This window comes from Melopsittacus undulatus, chromosome 2 (genome assembly GCF_012275295.1).
Source record: "Melopsittacus undulatus isolate bMelUnd1 chromosome 2, bMelUnd1.mat.Z, whole genome shotgun sequence".
Classification (NCBI taxonomy): Eukaryota; Metazoa; Chordata; class Aves; order Psittaciformes; family Psittaculidae; genus Melopsittacus; species Melopsittacus undulatus.
In genome coordinates this window covers 9,954,649-9,971,124 of record NC_047528.1, presented here as the reverse complement: position 1 = coordinate 9,971,124, position 16,476 = coordinate 9,954,649, and positions in this window count along the sequence as shown.

Sequence of the window (16,476 nt, the reverse complement as noted above, 5' to 3'; positions counted from 1 at the left end):
ACAGGAATATCTTTTATCGACTTGGGAATGGTTTTGCTGGAGTTCACCACCTGCATCACATTAGCACTTTGGGATAAACTTCCCTTGATGCCTGTGCTAGCATGGTGACTGGTGACAGAACACAGCCACTGGCAATCCCCTCATTGCTGTCACCAAGCAGCACCACAGAGCAATCCTGTTAGCGGCTGTTTTCCTCTATGAGATATTTGCCATTTTGTTATACTTTGCATGGTTTAATTCCTATAATGGTGGCCATTACAGTATTTGATTAGGACTGTTCCTTAACCAAAAACTCCTTAATGAGCAGAGCATTACCAAGCAGCCACAGCAGCTAAGACCTATTTATTGTTTGGTTATGTCTTCACCCTGTAGGGATTAAACCCATTAGGGTATCGTTGTTCACTCATAGCCATGACTGAACATTAATACAAGCAATTAGTAACCACAAAAAACCCTTATGTTTAAGTAGATGCAAACATGTTTATTTAAGCAAACATCACTCATGCAAATGTCATTGGAACCTCCAACTGATATGCTTCCAGAAAAGTATCCAAACACACATGCTTTAGAAGCACTGTTGGCTTATGTGTTGTTGCTATCCTGTCCTGCTGTATCTAAACAGTATTTAGACATATGCTGTATGTCTAGGAATACTTATGCTTTTTATCTATCTGCTTAGAAATGACCCCATATTTTGTGGCCAGCAACATACTAGAGGAGCTTAAGACACTTTTATTGATTGTTAAATAGTAAAGTAACCAAGTGTTACAAGCCCAAGAATGGCCATAACTATTGGCATATTTACCTCTATTATTGACATGTCATTGTTGAATAGAAACTAATTCCAAGATCAGTGAAGGCCAGAAAATTTGGGATTTTTTTTTTCTGAATTGCTCAAAATGACCTGATTCAGTATGTATAGATATCTTTTCTGGGATCTTTCTGTATGATGGGAGAGAATATTTAGAAGGGATACAGCTAACTAGTGCTGTTAGTTACCCACCCATATCTACTGCTCTGACTGTCCTAACTTTGAGCTGGAGCAGCTCAAGATGTAGAGATGTACAGCTGCTATACACAGATATTCTTTGCAGAATGTGTATGTCTGACAGAGGCTTTTTAAAGCAGAAGAAAGGCACTGAGAAGGGCATGCACATAGTTCTTCACACACTGCATATCAACTCTATCCATAAAGGTAGGACTTTGTATCAAAACACAGCTCTCATCTGTGCTCCTTGTAATGTTGTGGCAAACACAAAGTCTGAATCTCTGTAATACACCAAAGGCAACTGATTCGGCTCTACAGAGGATTCAGTAATCATTCTGCAGCATAAATTCGAATGGTGTTATATGTCTTTCCCTTCTCAAGGGCTGGCTTACACAGGCTTGTGCTTTAACACATCTGGTATCTATGTAGAAATCTTGAGTTTGCTTAAACTTGCTTTCCAGAGCTTGACTGGAGGCTGTGAAGATGTTGGGCCAGCACTCAGGAACAGAGTTCTGATTTCCTGCATACTGCTAAAAGAATATGAGAAATAGCTGATGCTCCTTTCTGAGCAGAAATATCAGTTCATGATGCTGAGTTCACATAAAAATCACTTATGGAAACCATGCTTTTATAAAGAATATATTTCACTTTATCACCCAAACTCTGGATCACTTGAAATGCCACCAAGTCTCAGCTTCTTGAGTGTTCCAAGATTTCTGCTTTCTTCTCAGTCTGCTGATCTCTAGCTTTAACATCTAATGGTGGCTTGCTTTTTTTTTCTTCTCCTGTATTTATTCAGAGTGGAACTTAAAAATATGAAAGTGTATCTGCTTCCCAAACTCCCTCCCGTGGTCCTCTAAGTATCTCACTATTCATGCCCAAGAAATAGTCTCCTGTGTCCAAAGCACCAGTGATTCCCAAGAGTGTAATGTGAATTAATTGAATATGCAACCAAGACAAAGATAATGGACAGAAAACCTTTACTGAAATAAAAGGAGTTAAAATGTCTTTGTAGCTAATTGCTTAGAGGTAGTTAGAGAGGTTAATAGAGTGTAACATACTGATATATTTCCTCATTCTCAGTGGAAATAGCATTGCTTATCTGTATTTACACTACAGTTCACATCAGCACAAAACCATTGTCATCACTGGAGAATCATGTACCATTTAGACAGGCTTCAACAAGTAACAAGTTGTATGGTTTGGATATAGAATCATAGAATAGTTAGGGTTGGAAAGGACCTCAAGCTCATCCAGTTCCAACCGCCCTTGCCATGGGCAGGGACACCTCACACTAAACCATATCACCCAAGGCTGTGTCTAACCTGGCCTTGAACACTGCCAGGGATGGAGCATTTACAGCTTCCCTGGGTAACCCATTCCAGTACCTCACCACTCTTACAGTAAAGAACTTCTTCCTTAGATCCAATCTAAACCTCTTCTGTTTAAGTTTTAACCCATTACCCTTTGACCTATCACTTCAGTCCCTAATGAAGAGTCCATCCCCAGCATCCTTATAGCCTATAAATGCATATAAATGCAGCAGGCTTGACATGTGCTGGATAGCTGTATGGTATCTCTGTGTAGACCTCACACTAAAGGCTCTCATTTGCTGAAATCTGCAAGGACCTTTTTTATTTTCCAGTCCATCTCAAAACAAAACTACTACCAGAGGTAGAGACAGCTGAGGCTTTGCTGCCAGTAATGCTTCAAACTATCTCAATCACAGCACCAGTCACACCATGCCCACCACTATGGCACAGTGTCTAGAGGAACTCAGTTTCTAGTAGAACAGCTGGTTTCAGTGGAAAGGAAAGTATACCATGGTGATCTTTAATGTGCTTTGAATTTTCTTCCCCCAACAACCTAGATCTGGCTTTTGACTACTACAGACTACTTTTGACTGCTACAGTTAGGGGTTTACGCACACATCGGTCATTAGTAGAGACTGGTTTCAAGCATCTGTGGGCTCTATGGATGTTTGTTTGAGGACTCTGCCTGAAGTATCATTTATTAAACAAATCTGGTTGGCATTTATGATGATAGCATGTTGTTTTTCCAAACTTGCTCAACTGCACTTCTGCCTTGGATCAGCTATGATAATATTTATTCCAATGGGATCTCATTAGTTGCAAAGCAGGAAATTACTGCTAAATTAACTGGCTCAAAGTATTAGCTCTTCACATATGTACGCATAGAACTATTAATAAAAATTGTTGGGGTTAAGTAAGTATAAGATCCTTCATTAATGAAGTGTTACATTCATATTAGTACTTTAGTCTTTTGCATATGTTACTATTTAAGGCCTGACGCTAAACTTACTGAAGCTGTAGGAAAGTTCCCATTATCTTTGGCAGACTTTGGATCAGACTGCTTATTGTGAAGCTCCTTTAGATTACATTAGATGTAAAAGAGAGTAGGGTTGCAAAAGACAGTAAGGTTCTGTTTTATCCATTTGTAAAGCTGCCTTTTAAATTTCAAAGACAGATCAAGGAAGATTTGCGAAAAAAAGAGGCTGATTTTGGAATAAAATTTAGCTTGGTAACTTTTTAGGGAGTTTTAGACATTTCAGCATTACCATTTCAGTGCTTTCTTGTCAGTACTTTTACTTCTTTTCAGGCCGATTGTACTTCATGCAGTACTGTTAAGATCAGGATACTTGGTGCATTTAAGGGCAAGCAGTTAGAGGACTCTGCAGTTTTCCAGCTTTTTGTGCATTCACTTATTATCACTCAATATTAATTATTTACACATCTATGCTACACTGGTCACTCCTGTAATTCTCTAGGTAAAACCCATGTTTTTCTTTATACATGGTCTTTATTAGGTATTCAGCTGAACCAGGACAGGTTAAAAACGGTGGACACTTTCTCAGAGTTGTCACTTAGATCTCGTTGGAACTAATTGAAGTTAATGAAACTGTTGGCTTCGTAAAGGAAATGCTTCCCTGTATCACTATTCCATAAAGATCCAGAACCAGAATACTATTCCTTACTGAAGAATACACACTGCTGGGGGATTTTGTCTTCATTTAAATTGTACTATTTCTTTGCATTCTCAGGAGAGAGGAGGGGTTTGGCACACAGCTGCTACAAACACTGGGAGCACTTTTGGATTCTGCAAGCTGCTGATTTCAGCAGAAAAGTATGTCTTGATCTCTGCAAATCATGGTGAAGGGAAGCTGCCTACAGAAGCTCATCAAACTTCAGAGTTTATGGATGTAGGAGGACCTTATTTAAACTCTCAGTCTACCTGTTTCATTTCCCAGCCCATATGTAGCCAAAGGCAATGTCTGCAGTACCATGCTAAATGCCTTCTCTAGCATGGGGACTGACTTTCAAACTCTTTTTCCCTCCAAAATAGAGCAACCATTGAACATGTGCATGGCCTGTGCCAAGTCCTAAATTATACCTGGGAGTTGTTTAGGAACCTTTGAACACTAAAATGCCTCAGGCTCTATCCTAACAATTAAGCAGTATAAACAATCACTTGCTTGTGTCTAAGACTGTGCCCTGCCATTGTTTGATTTACTGTTACTGCTAATAGGAGCACCTGCTGGCAATACAAAATATCTCAGATTCTATCAGTTCTCAGCCATTCTTAGATGCTGAATATAATTCAGAAATAGATAGGCCCTATATTGGAATAAACCCCAAAGGAAGTATTTCCTATTTAAGAACTCATTGTATTTAAAATTTAGCTGTACATGTCAGCATGTTCTGACACAGAATAACTCCCTGCTTTGTATTCTGCTCACTATACTCCTCAACAGGGTGAATGATTAATATTTATAGATGTCTAATAAAAGTTATATTCATTTGGGCAGTTACCCAGCTGAACCGAGGCAGCCAGAACAACACTCCTAACAATCCAAACCCACTCCAGACCTTGTTATTCCCTAATAGCATCTCTGCTTTGCCCTCCCTTTCCCACATAGAGCACTTTCTCCTAAATGCTGAATGCTGTTTCTAGCTGCAGGCCTCCCCGTGAACATGTGGTTGCTTTTGGGAGCAGTGAGGAGCTGGGCTTGGCCCTCTGGCATCCTTCCTGCTACCTCCCTGCCCCAGCTCTGGTGGTGTGATCCACACTCAGGATCAACTTCACCTGGTCTGGTTCTTGGATCAGATGCTGCAGGTACACTCTGCCTGCTTGGGAGACGACTTGTGTGAAACAGAGGGAAGTCAGCTTGTAGTTGAAGAAAAGGAATTCCTTGTTCACTGGAGGTTTTCAAGATGTGACTGGACACAGCACTAGATAATCTCATGTAGGCTCCCCTTCCCATGGAAGGTTGATGATCTTTTGTCTCTTCCAGCCTGGACAGTTGTATGGTTGTTGAATGATGTGAAGTCAAGAGTCTGTGCGTGCATTTGGGATTTAAAGTTGTTCTTTCAGTCTCTTAGTTTTTTCCTTGAAGGCCACTGTTCTGGAGGGAGTTTTCCACACAAGATTTTAAGCTTTCACTTTGAGATGAAAAGTAAGCTTTCTGTTTTAACAGCAAGAGGTTTGTGAGCATGGATTCCTTACAGGGCTCAAAAAGATGGAATACAAGGACTCCGCATTCAGATTTCTGTTTTTAATCTCCTAACACTAAAGCTCCTGTAGAGACTTTGAAGGAACCAACAATATTTGAGTGACTGGAGTTACATGGCAAAGTTACTTAGAAAAGTCCGATTTTCTAATGGAAGGCTATTGACTTCCATTATTCTAACACAGAAAAGGTTCTTGTTCAGTCTATTCATTCCAAAAAAACCTGAACAAAACACTTTGTGTATGGAGGTGGCCACTAGATGGGAGGCAAGAGCTGGTTAGGAACTGGCAGCCTCAGTTGGAGTGCACCTAGGGAGCTCTCATCAGCTGCACCGCCAGCTGTGACATGTCACATTGGAGGTGCACACTGGTACATCTGGGACCACTTTTATAAGTGTACACAAGCAGGTTATTCACTGAACTGGAAACTTTTTATATGAGTTGGTTGTGGTGGTGCTGCATTGTTAAGGGAATGGGATATTTTAAGAACAACTGTTAATTCTCTGCCTCTACATGGCTTTGCCGTAGGAAAATCTCCGCTATCATCTGCAGTGCTGATGGAAAGGAACATCTTACATTATCTCAGCTACATGAGGTCTATTAAAAATACAGCTGCCAAAGGCTTTTATGGGGCAGGAATGGTATTAGCCTACATGTTAAGAGGATGGAATTCTTATAATATCACAGACTTTCTGTGTAGTTTTAGGCCAGATGCCTTTTTTCCTCTGTGTTCTTCCTTGTTGCCTCCTTTTCGTCTTTTTTCTTAGTTAAGTGGCACATAATGGAACTTCCTTTCTTCCCCAGTAGAGATTAATCCTACAGACTGTGCTATCATAACAGTACAATATAGAAATGTCTCTGAGCAATTCGTGAACATGTTTTTTTTTAAGAAGAAAAGTCTGCATATTGTCACAGTTTTGTATGGCTCTTTACATTTAACTTTAGCCAGGATAAGAGAAACCTCGTCCAGCTTGTTGCCTAAAGCTATTTGTAAAGATTGACCAAAGTAAAAACATGAAGAAAAGTAATAATTTGAAACAAAAAGATATATTAATCTCAGCCAAAAGGGATGTGGGTTGAGTAACCACTGGACTAAGCTGCTCATGTAAGATATTCAGAGTAACAGATTAATAAAATAAGAAAATGCCAACCCAGCATCCCTGGCCTACCCACTGTGACCCCACTGCTCATTGCTCTTCGTTACCTGCTGCTGCCTGAATTCAGACAGATCTGTCTGCATCTCCAAAAGGAATAATTGTCTTTTCTGACCCTCAAGCTCCAACCTCTAATAATGCCATAGAGGTTAGAACTTGATTAATGGTATACAGAGATGCCCAAGGAAGCTGCTATCTCTGCAGTATGTGTGATGCCCAGGAAGGGTGAAGCAGCCACTGTACTCCTAACACAGGAGAATTAATCTACATTGGAAAGCCTTCAGTGTCCTCAGTACAGAGTCTTAAAATCCTCATGGAAGAGTAAATAACATTTAAAGCCCAGTTACTCTTTGTTTAGGCATGAAGCTAGCCTTTGTGTTCTCCCTCTAGGTTCCTAAGCCAGCTTTACTATACAGTGAAGAGAGGATCTTGCCACCATCATTTCTTATCCCTGCAATATGTGGTCTCCTCCTCTGCTTCTGCCTCTCCTTTTCTACATTATTAGCCTTTCATGAGCCCAATCTTACTTCTGGCTAAAATGTGATAAACTACTGCAATAACTAGAAAACACATATATAGATGGACCTGGCTCATTTGCTTCTCTCCCCTCCATTCCCCAAGAAACTACAGCCTTTTTTCATGGATCCTCAGGATGCTTCCCAGGCCTGGATTATCCCTTAAGAACAAAAGTGTTGTGCTGAACAGGGGAACAGTGTACTCACTTTCATTTGTGAAATGCCATTGAACTGCTATTAATTACAGTTCTGTAGTGTACATAGGGGCAGTTGACCCATACTGGATGAACTGAGCAGAAATCACATCCGTACTGCCTTTAAAAGCTCCCACTGATGGGCTACCAGAACCAGCAGTTGGTACGTGTCAACAGCCAATATTTTTATTTGCATTCCATCTTACTTTGTCTGAACAGGACAAAGTAAAAGTAACTTGTCCTATTTTCACTACTGGTTATCACTGTGCAGCAAGCTATGACTGAACAAAGAGATTACAAACACTGACAAGGAGTGTCAGGGAGAATTGGTCTCAGGAGATACTGACCGCCATTGTGTCCATTGGCTAAGAAGAGATGGTTAATCTGTAACTCCTGGTATGATTCTCAACATTTCTTTACCAGGAATGAAGCATCTTGCACAGCAAGCACCTTCTTCCCCTCTCCACCTTGCCCATGCTTTGCTGTTGTTCCAGCTACAGACAGGGAAGACTCTGAAACTTCTTGGCTCCTTCAGGAATCATCTGCTTACTGACCAGCTCTTTATTGCATCTATGCCAGTGAACAAAATCTAGACCAGTAATCAAAACAGGGCAGGGTCTTCTTTTTTCAGCATGAGGTAAGGAAAACTAATGAACCTGATAGAACACAGCCCATACAGCTAAGGTCCATCACCCTCCAAAATGGGTTAGCTACATCCAATTTCCTTGTTGGGTATGATCTGTGTGCAAGCTATGTCTGGGAAAGTGAAAGATCAGCTCAGAACCAATCTGGGTTTTTCATGAGAATTTAATATAGATAAGCATGGAACAGTGGTTGTACCCACCATCTAGTAAGCTTACTGGTACAGGCAGTCCAAATGGCTCCATAATGGGGCATGCAGCCCACCCGCAAACCAGGACTGGCACACATGCACCAGGCTGTCACCTCTAAAATTATGAAGTCATGACTGCCACTCTGTAATCTATAGCAGTCATCACCAAAATATTCCCATTTAGTACATAAAATGGTGATGTAAATTGGTGGTTTTCCAAAAATACGTATTTTTTATTTATAGATTGTATGGAATCCTTCAATGTAAACCAATAAAGGCAGAGACCTTATTGGAAGCAGCCATGGCTTCCACCAAGAAGCAGACCTTTTGACTCAGTCCCTCTTTGTAGTGTCACCTTTGCGTAACTGTTATATGCTTTGTTGCTGCTGATATCAAGCTTACCTCAGAACCTAAGTTGAGAAAGTAAGAGGAAGAAGTAACAAAAGGGTTACTAAAAATAAAAATGGGGTTAAAATAACAGTGTAGTTTATTTTAATGTTAAATGCAGCACTGTAGCTGTAAATGGGTACCAGTACTGCACCAATCAGCTTTCCATTCTATTGTCAGAAGTCCAGACCTAAAAGTATAATATTCAGCATTAAATGCACACAAATTATTATTATTTACTTCTGTCTAAATATACAGCACTTGCAAAAGATGGATATAGTCATTATTTTGAAAATTCCTTTGTGAAGTAAAGAAGAGAATGAATTTCTCCATAGAAAAAGAGGTGTTCACTGTTTTGATAAACACGATTCCAGGAAAGTACTCCAGAAAAAGACAACGGTTGTCAGTGCATCCTTTTGTTCCAGTAAACGCTCTATTTCTGGGGTTTGGGATACAGAGTTTTATGCAACTGACAATTCAAAAGCAAACAGTGCAGTCCACAAAGAATGAGATCTTTAAGGAGAAAAATGGTTTTTGTCAGGATGTAGTATGATTTGTTTGTAATTACAGTGCAGCAGTTGCTGCACTGTGAATGGAAGACACCACTTCATTGTGCTTACACAGAAAACGAAATGATGGCTGCTCATTTGTGCCACTGACATTTCACAAATCAAATGGGTTGGCTATGAAATTACATGGGGGAAGCTTCTGGCCTCTTATAGAAACCACCCCTGCAGCCTCTCCTGCTACCAAAAACTTGCCATATAAAGCCAACACATCCACTTCCATTCATCCTATTCTGATACCATTTCTTACACACCTGGGATGCTGTACTGGTTGTGGCTGGGATAAAGTTGATTTTCTCACCCATGCTGGAGCAGTTAATAGAGGAGGCAGAAGGAGCCAGGAGTGAAGTTGAGCCCAGGAAGAAGGGAGGGGTGGGAGGAAAGTGTTTTAAAGATTTGTTCTTATTTCTCATTATCCTGCTCTGCTTAATTGGCAATAAATTAAATTCATTTCCCCAGCTGAGTCTGTTTTGTCTGTGATGGTACCTGGTGAGTGATCTCCCTCTGCCCGTGAGCCTTTCAACAGCTTCTAAATGCTTCCTCAGTATCAGTGGCTGACCAGAGATTCTAAGATGAATGCCCCATGGCACACTCCTTAGTTTTCACAAAGCATTAAATAAATCTAAGAGCAGATGAAAGAGAGCTGCATTCCCATGTTCACTGAAGAAATCAGTACCAGTGCAGGTACTTGTAATACGGAGCAATAGCAAATTTCAGAGTAATAAATGGATCCTGGGGAAATCCTACTTGCTCCAATGTTCAGCTGTCTGATGACCACAGATTTCCTAATATTCAGTACTTTCTGTCTCTTTCCAGGAGGTGCTATTTATCTGTTGTTTGATTTGATCTGTTTTTTTCCTCAGAACCAATGATCTATGCAACTATTGCTTAATTCTTGTAATGAACATTTCCTGCAGCTTAAAAGGGAATATTCTCAACATCATCTTTTCATCCCTAACTAGCCATGGTTTTACAGTGCCCTACAACTACTTTTACTTCAGGAAGCTCAATAAGGCAGATAATCCTCCCTCCCTTCGCACTCCTCTTTGAACGCTACTTCACAGGAATAGCAGGGCTCTGAAAGCCTTGCAGCTGGTGGAGGGAGAATCCCCCAGGATGCATGAAAGGAGTCCCTGCAGCGCATGCTGCGATGTGGATTTGCACTTGCTCTGAGCTGTAGTTCTCTGGAGGTTTGTCACAAATTAGAGCAGACTCTGGCACTAATGCTTTGTGCCGTGAGCTGTGCTAGTTCCCAAGCTGATGTGAATCACAGGGGTGGGAGGGTGGCACACAGCATTAGGGCTCTGCTGGTGGCTGTGTCTTTTTGTGATGTTACGGCCATGGGCATCAAAAGAGACCTGGGTTGATGTATTATATTTAGCTGTGGAAATGATGAATGGTGGAATTCCCTTTTAAAATGGAAGGGATTTTTCTCACACTCCTGTCAATTCTTTTCCTTTCTTCTGTCACCTATTTTCAGTCTTTGTGTGTATACTAAATGCCCTGGAAGCATTGTACAAGGACATGCAGGCTGTTTGAAAGTGCAGAGCCTGCTGGAATAGTGTTGGGGGACTGCAGAGCCAGGGTTTATGCATTCTTGTCCACAGTGCTTTTTGGGAGCTGACTTGAAGAGGACTGTCCCCTGACAGTGCCAGGACATAGTCTTGGAGAAAGTCAATCAGAGGTCTAGAACAGAGCCACAGAGTAAGAACTCCCTGATCTTAAGGTCCTTTCCAACCCTAACCATTCTACAACTCTATTACTGAATACTCTAGTACAAGACAAAACTGACCATAAGCTGGAGACAGTTATCAAGACCTGTAGTGTATCTGGTCATATGCAGACCTTTAGACACCTAGCTAACTTCACAAGCATAAAGGTAGGTCCATGCAGATGCTTACAGTAAATGGAGTGCTGTATTTCTAGGCCAGACTCAGAATTCCAGCACTGTTTTTCAGACTGTAGTACTGTGAAGTCAGCAGGATTACATGGAAAAGTGTTGCAAATCTGAAACACTGCCCAAAATTATCATAATGGTCTTTAGTACAACTTGTTAAGTCTGTCATGCACTGCATCTGTTTCTATTTAAATATTTAAGATAAATGATACAAGACCTGACAAATCTGCACATTTGCAATATATTCCCAAGTGATTTACTGAAGTGATGCTGTACTTCAACTTTGAACTGTACTGAAAGGAAGCTGACACTGGCAGCCCACCAAATTAAACAACAAAACTGAACCTTGCTATTGGCAACACTTGACTGGTTTGTCCCAGTATATATGGATCAGTATGCAAATGTAGATCCTTTATTTTCATTAAGTGACAGAAAAAATATTGTACTTTAGCCATGTGATAATGATTCATGCTGGGAAAAATCCTGGTGGCTTTCTCCATGTTTCTGATATTTGAATATTTCTATTTGAAGTATGAAACACCAGCAGCACTTTTGACAGCTGCAGCATCTTCTGCAATCACATTTATTCTTCATCAAAGTCAACACACACCAGGCTTTCAACATTTTGTTACTCAGCAGCTGTGTTTTACAGATTCCAGTGGGGACCAGCTAATATTTCTGGATTCATTACCTCTGTAGCAATCAAAGTTGTGAACAGCAGTTTTGGAGTTTGGAGCATAGCTGTTGAACTCAGTGGCTGGTTTATGATCTGTGTTCTTCATCGCTGACAGTGACAAAACGACTGTCAACTCCATACACCTCATAAACACCCCCAGGCACAAGCATATGCTGGAAAGCAGCTTGGCAAAAAGGGACCTGGGGGTCCTGGTGGACACCAAGTAGCCCATGAGCCAGCAATGGCACCTTGTCACAGAGGAGTCCAACGGAATCCTGGGCTGCACTAAGCAGAGTATTGGCACCATGTCAAAGGAGGTGATCAGTCCTTCTCTGCTCAGTACTGGTGTGGCCATGCCTAGAGTACTGTGTTAAGTTTCAGGCTCCCCAGTACAAAAGAGGCATGGACATAGTGGAGAGTCCAATGAAGAGCCACAAGGATTATGAAGGGATTGAGCATCTTCCCTATGAGAAAAGGCCGAATGAACTGTGACTGTTCAACCTGGGGAAGAGAAGGCTCAGGGGGATCTCATCAATGTCTATAAATACCTGAAGGGAGGATGCATAGAAGACAGACTATTTGTACCAAGAAAAAGCAAAAATGGGAATCCTTGGAAATAGCCCATTATAGACCAGAACACTGAACATAAGGACATTGTGTGAAACAAATTGGAAAGAGGTAAGGAGAGACATATGTGTTTTTATGTCAGTGATGAAATGACAGGAGCTATTGCTTTTTGCTACACAGATGAGCAAAATGCTGTCCAGGATCTAATGAAATGTGGATGCCATATTCATATTCAAGGTGATTTCTAAATGTGCTCTTAAATATAAACCAGTGATATAAACCTTGGAGGAATGCCAATCATCTGCCAATCAGGCAGGATTACAGTCTACAGACAGACAGATGGCAACATAATTGAGTTCTACCAATGGCTTATTAAAACATCACAGAAAGTAATCACCTGGCAAGTGAGTACCTGAGTAAAAGTTAAATATAAACTGTTATAAAAAGCAGAAGTAAAAAGCAGCCAGATGTAGGCAGACGGGATTTTAGTGTTCTGTATTTCTGCAGTTCTGGTGTCCTCATATGAACATAGGAGATCTAGAAATCACAGAGGAAGGGACAGGAATAATAAAAAGTATGGAAAGGCTGTTCTGTGAGGGGTGATTAAATAGGACTCTTCAAGCTGGAAAAGATGCCAGCCTCATGAAGTTTAACCATGCCAAGTGCAAAGTCCTGCACCTGTGTCAGAGCAATCCCAGGCACAGCTACAGGTTGGGCAAAGAAGAAATTCGGAGGAGCCCTGCGGAGAAGGATTTGGGGGTGTTGGTCAATGAGAAAATGAACATGAGCCGGCTGCAGTGTGCACTCACAGCCCAGAAAGCCAACCGTATCCTGGGCTGCATCAAAAGGAGCGTGACCAGCAGGTCAAAGGAGGTGATCCTGCCCCTCTACTCTGCTCTTGTGAGATCTCACTTGGATCATTGTGTGCAGTTCTGGTGTCCTCACATAAAAAGGACATGGAACTGTTGGAACAAGTCCAGAGGAGGCCACGAGGATGATCGGGGACTGGAGCACCTCCCATATGAAGACAGGCTGAGAAAGTTGGGGCTGTTCAGCCTGGAGAAGAGAAGGCTGCGTGGAGACCTCATAGCAGCCTTCCAGTATCTGAAGGGGGCCTACAGGGATGCTGGTCAGGGACTCTTCATTAGGGATTGTAGTGATAGGACAAGGGGTAATAGGTTAAAACTTAAATAGGGGAAGCTTAGATTGGATATAAGGAAGAAATTCTTTACTCTTAGGGTGGTGAGGCACTGGAATGGGTTGCCCAGGGAGGTTGTGAATGCTCCATCCCTGGCAGTGTTCAAGGCCAGGTTGGATGAAGCCTTGGGTGATATGGTTTAGTGTGAGGTGTCTCTGCCCATGGCAGAGGTGTTGGAACTGGATGATCTTAAGGTCCTTTCCAGTCCTAACTATTCTATGACTCTATGATTCTATGACTGGAGCTGAAGAACTAAGGATAGCTAAAGATGTCAGAACAAAATCTAGCTGACATCTGTGTGGTGGGACTGTGTTGCAAAACACTATTTTTGTATATCTTCCTGTATTTTTTTCCCTAAACAAGTGTGGAAAATTAGCCATGGATTAAACTGAGGTTTAGCCAGACCAAGCAGAGCAGCTATTCTATTAAGGAGCTAATAATAAATTCTCTACTTGATTTAAGTAGAGAAAAAAAAATCCTAAAAACAGCCCCTGTAGATTTCAGGCTTAGGTTTTCATTAAAAAAACCCAATAAAAATGGATGAAGTGGGTATTGTATTGCATCTGGCCTTGTTCTGAACCAGCATGAGTTGAATCCACGATTTCTAAGAGGCAACTTGTATATGTTGTTCACAAGACGAAGCCTTGGGTAACCAAGCATTTGGTGACTGCAATATTCATGTCATGAAGTAGTTTTGCATTGATGGATGGATGACTAGGATTTAACCAGATGTTTCCATTAAAGTAAATCCTTCTGTTCTTACCAAAGAGGAACAAAATGCATATTACAAATTCACAAATATCTATCACATTATGGTAGCTCCTATATTTTATTGATATTCATTGGTCATCGCTGGTTACTTAGATACTTGATATAAATTTTTGGAGCCTATCAGAAAAACCTCTCTAAAAACATAATAAATGTCCTCCTGGATGAAGAAGCTTTAATGTTAACAGTAGCACATAGTAGAAACAAATCATTTTCCATTGGGTAGGATGTGAAATACAGATGTATTATATCCTGAATGTCTTTTCAACACCTCTACAGGATTTACTGTGAGCCAAGTCCTGAGATGCAGTGACAAGGGAGAAGGAATGAATACTCTTAACTGAATAAATATTCTGAATATACATTAATGAGCTGATACATTTTTCTCTGCAAACTTTGGCATTTTAGAAACAACGGAGAATAAAGTATATCCAAGATTATAAAGAAAAGACATATACACTGTGTAAAGGCTTGATACAAGCATTGTAATTAGTGACTCAGGTCCTTACATCAGTAACCTGCAGTCACAGATTGCTGATTGAGAACCCTTTTCCAAGACAAATTTGAGGAAGCCAAGCAGTCGCTCAATCACATGGCTCATTCTTTTTAATTAAAGTTTGGAGGACTGTGGTGTCTGGAAATACACATTGCCAACTGAAAATGGGTATGTTCCCCATTGGAACTTATTAATTGTAGATAAATGAAGAAATTATGCATGTCTGAAGTTGACTGAAGCTTCTGAGAGGCTCAGAAGACTCCCACATTTCTCCCGTGTAAAGAAGTAATTTTATCATTCATTTTCATTGCAAAAAAACCCAAATTTGGATTAAAGGAAACCAACAGCTGGAAACTTTATGTCAAATCAGCCATAGATGTAGGCAGAACCTTGACAAGCTTTGATAAAAATCCCTAATATATGATTCTCATGAAAAGTAAGTTAAAGGGTGGGTATCAGGCTAGTGGAAGATGAGTCTCCAAGTGTTCAAAATTCACAAGAGACTACGCTTGCTTGAAGAAGGTTCTATCAAAGGATGATCCATTTGGGTTAGACAGTGCAACTTCAGCTGAAAATCCTTTGGAGCATTATGTCTTCCTTCAATAGAGGACAACTAGGACAACACCCCACCCCTTCTCCCCATGCCCCTGCAACCAGCCCTATATTATGGTCTTCAGATAATGAAAATTAAAGTTCATGGCGTTATAAAAGCTTTTACTGTACAAGTCTAAATCTTAATTTCAGAGGAAAGGTTTAGAGAGTAATGATTCTGAACATCACTTCAGAGTAACCTTGAGCTCCCATTACAGCTTTGATTACAGAGTGCGGCTAAAATCTGTTTCAGCACCTTGTACAATTGACTTCCAAAGATATAAAACAAAAAAAATCTAAGGATTTACAGGAAATACTGCTTTATTTTAATATAAATAGAAGCATTTACTTATAAACAGAGAATTTCTAAACTGCTGCTTCCCATTGTTTCACATTGTCTGTATTTCCCCAACATTTATTTTGCTTATTGGTGAAGCTGTTAATAAATATCTTTATCTACAAGAATGCACAGAGAAGATGCAGTGGTTCTGTAGAATCTACAAGAAGTGGAACATCAGTTTCAGGAAGTGAGTAATTTGCTATCACAGAATCCTAAGGGCTGGAAGGGACCTCAAAAGATCATCTAGTCCAACCCTCCTGCAAGAGCAGGGTAACCTAGAGTACATCACACAGGATCTTGTCCAGGCGGGCCTTGAATATCTCCAATGTAGGAGACTCCACAACCCCCCTGGGCAACCTGTTCCAGTGCTCTGTCACTCTTACAGGAAAGAATTTCTTCCTGATGTTAACGTGGAATCTCCTATGCTCCAGTTTACACCCATTGCCCCTTGTCCTATCACTGGATATCACTGAAAAAACCCTAGCTCCATCATCCTGACACCCACCCTTTACATATTTGTAAACACTGATGAGGTCACCCCTCAGTCTCCTCTTCAGGTAACATTTGATAACCCTTAATAACTCTTCTCGTTCTGACAGCTGATCCATCATTAACTATGATTCTCACAAATGTCCTTTTGAATCATCTCTTGTTTCACATAGGTATAATAAATCGAGCTTGTTGAAGCTGACTGGCTTTCAGGAGGCCAAACTGCAAATCTCTTGAGAAGCTGAGCTGTCAGGCACTGCTGAACTCTTAACTCCCACCCTTGTTTTCAGC